This window comes from Corapipo altera, unplaced genomic scaffold, assembly GCF_003945725.1.
Source record: "Corapipo altera isolate COAL_440 unplaced genomic scaffold, ASM394572v1 44, whole genome shotgun sequence".
Taxonomy (NCBI): Eukaryota; Metazoa; Chordata; class Aves; order Passeriformes; family Pipridae; genus Corapipo; species Corapipo altera.
In genome coordinates, this window is record NW_020884880.1 from 7,384,664 (window position 1) to 7,396,052 (window position 11,389).

The 11,389-nt window shown below is 34.2% G+C and overlaps 1 protein-coding gene across 1 annotated transcript in view; it reads right to left on the bottom strand.

Annotated features, from left to right (window-relative positions):
* The window catches only part of DGKB (diacylglycerol kinase beta), a 387,634-nt gene extending 377,160 nt beyond the window's left edge, over window positions 1-10,474 (bottom strand). Inside the window, exon 1 of the mRNA XM_027639264.1 lies at window positions 10,411-10,474. The gene's annotated coding sequence lies outside the window, so the exon portion shown is untranslated. The remainder of the gene's footprint in view (window positions 1-10,410) is intronic.
* Window positions 10,475-11,389: the final 915 nt, after the last annotated feature.

The window sequence follows — 11,389 nt, forward strand, 5'->3', positions numbered from 1 at the left end:
CTTACTTTAATTTTTCCATGCTTCATGATTTTAGCTGTCAAGATGTTAACTGTTCATGTTGGCAGACAGCAACACCTGAAGATATTTCAAAACCCGACTGTGAAGGAGGATGTTGCATGTTTTTCTTTCTCTGTGAATTAAAGGGTTTTTTTTGAGGTTTATTTTTACTATTTTACCTCAATGACTATTTGATCAACATAAGTTCTTAAGTAAAAATAAAATAAAGCAAGCGTGCTCTTCCTTTTATTGATTTTATGAAACAAAAACCCCTCAAAACTTTAGCCATCACTAAAATATAATCTTATGGAAGTCAATCAGATTTATTTTACTTTTCCTTGTAGATGGTTGACATTTTGTCAATGTTCTGATTTTATCATCACCTTTAAGATCCTATGTTTATTGAAGAGCCCATATATTATGTGAAGATATTTTAATATTTGTACACAATTACAATACAATCAGAATTCATCAAATGGAAGGATTTATATTTTCATGAACTTTAAAGTCCATAACTAAATTGTATATTTATATCTACTCAAGTTCCAGAGATTCCTACACCACCATCATTCCTACAGAATGATGGTGGTGTAGGAATCTCCATTCTTTCACCACCATCATTCCTACAGAAAAATGAAGATTTCTATAAGTCTAATAAAAAACAACAGGCCTCTAAAATGATTGAACTATTTATTACTTCTAAAAATTAACACATAACTGGAATATCCTTCAGTGGTCAGTATCCTCAAGCAATTTAATGTATATATATAAATTTTATATTCATATTCCTAAGATTTTAACAATTGTTAGGGCAAAGGTAGAAATAAAAATATACAGTAATACCTAGGGCAGCTTTCTCACAGAGGCCACCTGTGTAGCCCCCAGCTACCAAAACCTGGCCATGGAAACCAAATACAGCAGGTATTATCTAGTAAAAATTATCTAGTAAAAATTTCCACTGTTATACTGGTATTTAAAAGTTGTGCCATTTGAGTATCAGCCATTCAAAATTTTTTTTCTTATATCAGGGTTAATGCAACCTCATCAGCCTCATTCTCAAATATGTGGATTATTTTTTTTTTATGTTCTTCCATCTGATACTACTTTCACCCTTTTATTTTTTTGTGCACAAGAAATTACAAAAACAAACTGCACAAAAAAATTGTACACTATTTTGCACAAATTAACATCTCAATTTCCTTTAACCTTGATTTTTGAGCCTTCAAACCAAAATGCCATCAAGCATTTGTTTAATATCGGAGCCTCCTTTTTTTCTCTGTGTCTCAGAGCATCAGGCAAGTCTTAAGACTTCCTTTTATGAAGAAAAAAATGAAAGGGACATGAAAGTCATCATATGTGCCACATTTTATTTTATACCTTATCTTTGTGGGTTCTTATAATCTGCAATGACAAACTTGGTTTTCTTTCCATGCAAACTGTGGTTCAAATCCTCCACTTCTATTTTCACTTTGTTGCTGGGATTTTTGTCTAACAGCGCAGAGTTCTCATAACAGTTTTAGAGAAGATATATTGACCATGTCAGGGGTAGCCCAAATCTTTATGAAGTTTACTTTTCCCTTTTCTAACTGAATGGATATTTACTCATGCATATACATGAATAATTTCTACTTTAAAACCCCCTTCAAGTTTTTATTGACTACTTCATATTTTTGAGATACTTTAAAACCTTTCACCTTGAAGTCAAGATTATTTATTCAGTGCTTTAGCAGTGCATTTTTCTTTTTCAGAGGTGAAAAAATACTTTATTTTCCTAACAGAGGTTTTTCCTGATCATCTTACTTAACCCAGTTGCATACCTTCACCCAGTTTTTGATATTTTATTTTAATCTCTAAACATCTACATTCTTTTGTCACTAAGAATGTATTACATGCCACATTAATATACATTCAACCCACTAATATTCTCTCCGCTTTTCTAGCAGAAGAGGGAAGCTCAGAACCTTTTGAAAGGTGTCAGTTCAGAGAAGTCATACTCCAGTCAAAACTCCCATCTCAAAACAGGTTTTCCTTCAGATTTATTTTTTGATTTCTCTGAAATTTCACTAAATAACATTTTCAAAAGACAGCAAGATGCAGAGAGCATTGTAATCCCATAATGTTTCCTAGATCCTTACTTTTGCAGAGATCTGCTTGAAACAAGCTCTGTCTGTGCACCCATTAATGCAGCATGTCGCTGGAGCTGCTACAGCCCTTTTTCCAGCCAGGCAGGAAAACACAGCCAATACTCGAAGTGACTGGATACTTCCTTAACACAGTACAGTTCTCCAAGAAGACTTTATGTGGTACCAGCCTAAAAGGTCAGGAAACCTTCCAGCAGTAATCCCCACAGCAAGCAGGAGAGATGCAGAACCAGATCAGAAGTCACCAGTATTTACAGGTTCCAAATAAAGACTTTAATGTATTTCACTATACCTTAAAACTTCTTTGCCCACAAATTACATGCAGGAAAAAAATTAACCATTTTTCCATAGGAGTTGTTGTGATGAACTACTTTGTTACGATAAACAGAGTCAGGACTACAACAAAATGCAAGTCTTATGGGAAAATGGCAAAGATTAACTCTTCTCAGTAATTTCATACATCAACTGTAATTAAACATAGGAAAAAATGGAAATATTTGGCACGTAATTCCTAGACACCTGCATTAAGAATCCAGGTGTTTATTTAGCATGACATTTAAAATATGTTAGTATTAAATAAATGCATTTAAATATGTAAGATAATTGAATGTACTACAACATGATTTTCACATGTACATATAAATAGCATAAATTATAGAAAATATGTATCTACTTAGATAGTTAAGAGACTGACAACAGCTCCCACCATGTAGCTGTAATACAGGGTCGGAAAGACTAACAATGTGCTCCTGTGAGAGGGAAAGAATTGACCATGGGCAGGGTATGTTGCAACCTGATGGATCATAAATTGAGTCATCCATTACTGACCACAGTGTGGATGCCCTTAGTTCCTTATATAGTATGTTTAATATGGAAAACAAATAAAATGTGCTCGTAATGAGTCTGCTATTAGCAATGAGTTAATTTAATAATGTACTTGTGCACTGTTCAGTAATTCCCAGACTCTTGTTTTCAGATAACTAAACTGAAATGTATCACAGTAGAAATGTATTCTATGTAACAAAACTTCAGAAAGAAAAACAACAAAAACTCCACTAAAATTCAAGCTGAAAGAGGCTTTCTATTAATTAAAAAAAAAGTCAGTTAAATTATGGTTTTTTTATGCAACAACTCTTTGAGAATATTTTCACAGATAAGAAAATAAAAAAAATTACATATATTTTTAAAACTTCTGTTTTAAAAAATTCTCCTTAGCAATTCACAGAAATTGATAAAGAGGACAGAACATGGGAGAAATTCTAGTAGCCTACCTGGCTAGCAATCTCATTTTTAAGCAAAAATCTCTCAAAGTTGATTCATAAAATTAATTAAAAATTTAATTCACATTTACAGCAATTAGGGTATCCAAAGGCCTTTGTATCTACTTGAGAAGAAAACTGAGAGATAGTACAGCAAACATAGTCTACCATTATTTATTTGTAATCAAAACAAGTCATTGATGAAACTGGTGAAATTATAGTATTTCAATAAACAGAAAAAAACCCATCCAAATGACCCAAAAAAAAAAACCCAACACATTGCTGACAACATAGAAAACATTATAAATGTTCCCTTTAAAATAATATTTTCTAGCATAAATTCTTAATATTTTATACCTATTCCTACTTTACTTCCTTTATAGCAAGACTATAGTCAAAGTTTTAATCTAAGAATCAGCTCACCCCATATGGCTGGTGATAGCTTTGGATGTAAATTTCCTAAAATCTTATCTGGAATGTTTCACATCTGCTTTGGGTCTTTCACTCCATTGTTAATTTTTGCTCTCCCAGTTTTCCAGGTCATAAAATTGATATAATGTTTAGCTACAAACTAGAGGTGAAAAACTAATTGAGCTTACACAGAGCTTTAAACATGCAAAGCACCACGTAAATTTTAAGTTCTCAGAGAACTTCAAAATACGTTTTTCATCACTATTATTTAAAAATTATATTGGTCTCGCAGCTTTCTTTAAAGTGGGATATATACTGGGTTAAAGTACCTTTGATAAGTACACATCTCTAATAAGACAACAGTATCAAGAAACCAGTGTTGGCAGGACTGAGTTGTGGAAAGGCTCTCTATCAGATTCTGACCCATGTCATGTCTGACTATATGTGCCACATTTTGCACTGATTCATCAGTAGCAATATAGCATACATCAATCATTATTTTTTAGATTCGGAGGGGACACAAATATTTGGGAAAAGCTGCTGCCTATATGCAGTGAGATGAGAGGAACAAGAAGATTATTCAAACAATAAAAGGGATTATTTGTTTTCTTTGTTTTACTTATTAATGCCTTTATATCTATTGTCAGTTTTACTGATGTTACCCGTATTTTTTCTCTGAAGAAAGGAGATTGGGTGATGTGATTTATATACAAAAAATACTGTGCTACAGAAATAATTATTCAAATCTGACTGAGAAACTTTTTCACACCCTTCACAAACACCACTGGCAAGACAAAGCATTAAGGTACCTATATTCTGGATGAGGTTGTACACAAGCAAATGCTACCACACCAAAGGGCTGAGGAACAGATACACAGTGAAAGTGTCAAACATTATCCCAAACCTGAACTGATCCTTGCAATGACAATACTTTACAGGCTTTGAGTCAAAAGAAATAAATGAACTGTAAAAAGCAGAGAAGAAGCAGATCACTAATATAACTATTGCCCATTTGTTTTCAGACTTTCCAGTAATTATTAATGCATCAATATCTGGAATAATAATTCTTCCCTTACAAAGAAAAAGTGTTTAACAATAATATGTATCCGCATTCTGATAAGTGCAAAGTTCACTGGGATCCTTTTCTTGATCCCATCTGTATGTACTGCCCAGAATGCAGCAACAGCCTCAGTATTCCTGCAACACACAAAGCACACAACATTTGCGTCACCAAGGCCTTTGTTGGTAACCAGAACAACAGAAAATGTATCCATTATTTCTGATTTTTCAGATTTCCTATTACACATAGCACAGGTTTCATTGAAACACAGTATTCATAATAAAAATGCTCAGTTTTACTTGCCTCCATCTCATCACAGAGGAGACATCAGATCAAAAAAGAATATACTAAAACAAGGAAAAAATACTCTCCGTTTTAGCCACTCAGCTATTTCAGAAGACTAGGACACTGGAAGCAATCTGCCATCCGTAAAAGAAACATGGTCACATTCCTTTCTCAACTACTTCTCTAAAAAGGTGCAGATTTGTATGAAGAATCCAACATGTTAAAAGAATCTACTCCAGAGTTGAGTGGGAAATTGAAATAGAGGATCATCTTCCTGTTTATTTTTGAAGAGGCAAGCATGGAAGGGTATTAAAAGCAATCTGAAAGGAACTTGCAATTGTCCCTTTGTGGATGATGGTTATGTGAGGATTGATCTGAGGTAATGCCAAAATGCGATTAATTTAAAGTTGAAGTTGCTACTGTAAACAAATAAACTCTTTATAAAGTAAAACTGTTATTCTAAATAATCCCTCAGCATCAATAAGTATAAAAATAGCCAAGTAAGGAAAAATACATATATAAGTAATTCACAGTCAGCAAGATACATATGATACGAAAGTTTAAATATTCCAAGCTCCCCAACAAAAAAATTCAAACCCACAAAAGAAACAAACAAAAAACCCAACCAACACCCCAAAAGACCAAAAGAAAACCCCCACTTACTATAACCTGATGCTCAGACTGACTTCTTCATAACATGCATATCACTGCTTGCAAGAGTACCTACAGGATCTGTATGATGTCTTTGCTTAAAACTTGGTATTTACTGGCTTTGCATATATTCAGGGATTCACTGATTCCACTGAAGAGTTAAAGAAATAATGGAATTGGTGTCATTCCCTCATGTGTGTTCATTAATCATTCATGATTAAAAGCAGTAAATCGTCTGTTCTGAGTGGAACACAAACTACCGTTCAGAATATACTCAGCAGGTAAAAATGCTTACTTTTAGAGTGGCGCTGTTCAGAATTATGCTGTTTTCCAGATTTATACCTCTTAATATGATTTTGAAATATGCAATCTAAACCTATGCTTGTTCTAAATCTTTTACAAACTCTGGCTCCCATAACAGTTAGTGGTCTAGCAAAATTCCCAATGAGAGATTCTACATTTCCAGGTTTTTTGTCCTAAGACATAATAAATTTTTGCAATACCTTTCTTTATTGCAAAATAGACTATTTTGTCTCATAATGAAAGAAGCATTTGATCACCATGATATTTAAATAATAACCTTTATTTTATGGAAGAGTGTTAAATACTTTCTTCAAATTTTCATGATCAGTCAAATTTTTCAAATCTATCATTCTTCTTGCTCTGCTGGGTACTCCAGTTTGTCTTTTTAAAAAAAATGTGGTGGTCATACAGTAGGTATTCTCATGTAAGAGTAATAATATATTTTAAAAACTTGAAAAATTTCAAAAAAGTTTACTGAAATTAAGATGGCAGCATTTAAAAAGATTTCTAGTATTCCCTGTAGAACAACAACAACAAAAAACCAGCACCAAAACCAAAACCCCTTAAGCTCTCAGTTTATAGCTTAAAGTTAAAAAAACCTCAATAATTGTGGTTTTATTTATTAAGAACTCTACAGAATGACATCCCTGGAAGAACTGAGGAAATGGAGAATAATTTTATTCTAAACAACGCAAAATCATCTGAAATTGAAACACTAATGAAGGAATTAGCTTCACATCTGTCTTATATTCTAAAAGCTAATAATAGCTGATATTAATTAGTCTGATTATTAATCCTTTCTGCTTTGTTTATGGAATATTTTTCATTAGGATAATATAATATGCAGCCATAAAGTACATCAGAGTGAATACTGACTACAACTTGGTTTTAGATTTTCCAAAACAGGTTACTGCTTATGCTACTATAAATTGATAGGTTCAATTGGTTAAACCTGGGTCTGAAAATGCTAGGGGTTTCTACTTTTCATATAATTTTTTTTTGCAAATATTTATTCTTTTCTAAAGTACTGAACATTCCAGTATCAAAACCATAAAAATATTATAAGCACTAATAGCATTTAAAACAGGCACAGAATCTGAGATGCATATAACACAGTCATTTCACTAAGGTAATTAATTATCTAAATATTTCAAAAATCAGAATTTATACTTTCACATGAAATACATTATTTTCTTAATTTTATTGATCATGACAAAACTAATAAATTATCTTTCTAGTGGTCAGATAATTAAGCAAGTTTAAAAAAGCATTTAAATTTTAATAATAAGGTCTCAATCCCACTGCCTGGCTGTAGAAACTAGATGTGATTTGTCAAACTTTACATCATAAAGCAACATCAGAGTTAAACTAACCTCCATCAGAAGTAAAATCATGGAGTAATAGTATCAGCTCTGGATTTCTCAACAATATGGTTAAAACTAAATTTTCTTGTGCAAAGGACACAAGGTTGAGAGTTGAACAGGGTTGAAAAGAAACAGGCTGTAGCTAGGATGGAGCCCATGGAAATTGGACTTGTACCTTTCTGAAGCCAGCAAGGAAGCACAGAGAAGGTGGCAACTTGTGCCATCAGATGGAGCAGCAGTCTCTCTGCCCTTGCCAATGTACCCCCCAGCCTCTGCTGGCTGCAGAAGGTTTTTCACAGAACCATAGAATCATTTAGGTTGGAAAAGACCTCTAAGATTGAGTCCAACCTTTGACTGATCACTGCCTTGTGTCAGGTAGACCTATGTGGCACTAAGTGGCAAGTCCAGTCATTTCTTTTACACTTCCAGGGATGGTGACTTCACCACCTCTCTAGACCCTTCACCAACTTCATTACCCTTCTCTGGACTCACACCAGCACCTCAATATCTTTCTTGAAGTGAAGGGTCAAGAACTGGACACAGTACTAGAGGTGTGGCCTCATCAGTGCTGAGGACAGAGGGCCAATCACTTCTCTGGTCCCACTGGCCCCACACTATTTTTGGATAGCCTGGATACCATTGGTCTTCTTGGCCATCTGAGTACACAGTTGGTTCATGTTCAGTCAGCTGTTGACTAGCATCCCCAGGTCTTCTTCCACTGGGCCACTTTCCAGACACTCTTCCCCAGTCCTGTAGTTCTGCATGAGGTTGTCATGATCCAGGTGCAGGATCCAACATTTGGCCTTGTTGAACCTCATGCAATTGGCCTCAGCCCATTGATCCAGCCTGTCCAGGTACCTCTGCAGAGCCTTGCTGCCCTCCAGCAGATCAATACTCCCACCCAACTTGGTATCATTTCCAAACTTACTCGTCCAGGTCATCAATAGAGATATTGAACAGAACTGGGCCCAATACTGAGCCCTGGGGAATCCCACTAGTGACCATCTGCCAACTGGATGTGGCACAATTCACCACCACTCTCTGACCCCTGCCATCCAGCCAGTTTTTAATCCAGGTTCCTCTATGGAAAAAGCCATCTCTTTCAGTCTAATACCCCGGTGTCTTCCTATCTCATCTGTGCCTAGGATTCATCCACAGAGCAACTACTCACCTTCTGCTCTTAAGGGTAAGATCTTTCAGCTAAAGGTGAGCATTGAGTGCATTTGGGAAGAGGAAGAGTTTTATTGTAACTCACTTCTAGATAGACATCTTTAGAGTGATCTGACATTGTACAGAGTGAAAGAGAGCCAATGGACCACAACATATACCTTAGTTGTTGCTACTTTTTCCCTTTATACAAAGGTTGTATGTTCGTATGACTCCATTTAACTAATTGAAATTGTGGTGTGAAAATTTACATTTCTTCAACCTGCATGTACAAGAGAACTTTCATTCAAGCTTGGAATGCTTTTAAAGTAAGTAATCTAACATGTTATGATGGAGAAAACTTAAATGCTCTTAAATTACTGGGAAGAAGGCAGCTAACCCACTCAGGACCTCATCCTTTTTGATGGGTATACAGGAGGGAAATTTTTGTTAGATTGGTTGGTTTTGTTTGGTTTTTAACATAATGTGCATTGGGCTCCACAACATAACAGGAATTTTTCAAGCCTATATTTAGAGGAGATAGAACTTGCTCTGATTCTTTGATCTCAGTATATTAAGCACTGATGGCGCAATGACTACTGCTTTAATAGTTTTTTCCCTCAGATGGGATTGCTTTTAAACTCCTGAATACTTACGCCTGTCCTCAAACTCTACATGCACAAATCTTGCCTCAACATTGTATTTTTTTAATTATGTCTCAGCAAAATATATTCGCTAAATAATAGCCTTTTGGTTTATCCAGTATTTCAATTAAATTAGTCTTACTTGGTGAATAATTAAAGAACAGAACAACATATTAATGTAAAAAGGAAACTTATAAAGTCATAGTTTTCATTAATGTTTGAATGCTGTATTTGATAAATGACTAAAATTCTCTTTTGAAATAATGATCATTTTAACATAACTATATTTGGATGTGTTTAGAAATCAACAACAGAAAGTTTTTTTAACTAAAATCAAGAGTAAAAGAGCCAGAGCTTAATAAATCTGCTCGCTTAGGCTTGCACAGTTAAAAGACAGCAAGCAAATATGCAAAGGATTCCTCAGACGAGTTTTTGGTTCACTTAGGATTTACTAGGAATTCAAATACCTCTGGGAAAAATTTATCTAGGTGTATTTCTGTGCTGATATCGTGTTGGTACTCTGTTTCTAAACAGCTAATATATTAAAAAAAAAAAAAAAGAAAAAAAAGTACTATTTTTAATGAAGAGGTTTTCAACAAAAAGTAACATGTAGATTACCAAACACAGAAAATATTGTTAATATTGTGGTATTTCTAGAGACTGCAATTTTCTGAAGTTATGAGACGTCAGTTGACACCAGTACAGTACCTCTTATGTGGGTGGGGAGACACAAACATTTAAATCTATGAGACAGTAGAGATCAGGAGAAAATAAACTAGATCTATGGATAGTAAAACATGGTTAAAAAAAAAAAGAAAGAAGTGTAGTACATCATGGATTCTGTGGCTTAATCAAAATAATACAGAACCAAAAATAGATAAAGATGGAGAGATTGTTTTAATTAAAAGGACAGAAAGAATCATATATGGAAAAAAGCCCCATCCTCTTAAAAGTTACATCATACACACTGTACTTCCAAATGTTTCTTACATCCTCAGACATAAAGTCCTGCAATACTTTTGAGAAATATGTCAAAACATTAGTTTTCCACATACAAATGTTTATGTTTCAGATAATGCAATTTTTTTTCTCCTTGTTTTTACTAGATGAAAAGTAAAAGCATATTGTACTTGAATGCGTTGCTCTTACCTGTCTTGAAAAGCTATCTTGTCACTTGTTCAAGAAATTTCATTCGATGTCTATAACAAATCGTCTCACCCTAAATGAAACCCTGTGCTAGGGGAGAGGTTCTCGTTTCAATTACTGTTTATAAAAAAAAATAGATGAAAGATCTTTTTACAAGGTAGCCTGGAGTGTCTAGCTCTTGTCACAATGTTGTCATAGTGACAATGACATCAACATACTTCATGACAATCAGTACAGCAATTTTTCTGGAAAAACCATCAGCCTTGATTTCTGAGTGTATTTTTTATTGATTTTCTTTTCCAATGTCATTAGATTATTTTTTTTTTGCATTATTCTTTAATTCAAATGTGACTGCACTAATTCTTTTGGTTGTAAGTAGCCTTGTTAAAACAAAAAAATGAATTACTTTTAAAAAATGTTTTCTGATGTTAATACTCACAAACAACTAGCAATAGCTTGAATCTTGAACCAGATCACCTGTTTTTTCCTGTTTATTCAACACATTAAATGGAAATTAACCCAATGCACCTCTCCAGTTTATAAACAAAAAGGAAATATCATTGTACCAATACACAATTCCTAATATATTCCCATATCTTGAACATCTGATGTGTTTGTAATTGTAAGTATCTGAAATAACAGGCACAGTAGAATAAAGAGAAATACAGAGAAGTGGGATGACTTTTATAAACAATTTCCAGCCCCTTAATATTAGCCACATTAGGTCGGCAGCTTGGGTTAGTAGTCTATACTTCACACAACCTGCCAATGCAATTCACTCTGCTGTATGAACATCTTTGCTAACTGAGATCACTCATCCTCCACAGGTGCCTCACTCTCCCACCTATTAACTACCATCTATGTTACTGATGTCTACCATAATCTACAGTTATTTCAAACTAAACACATTGCTTAGCCTGGGTCTCCTAAAAGGCTCATCCTGTTATACATAAATATGAATTCATATATGCTATATCTAATC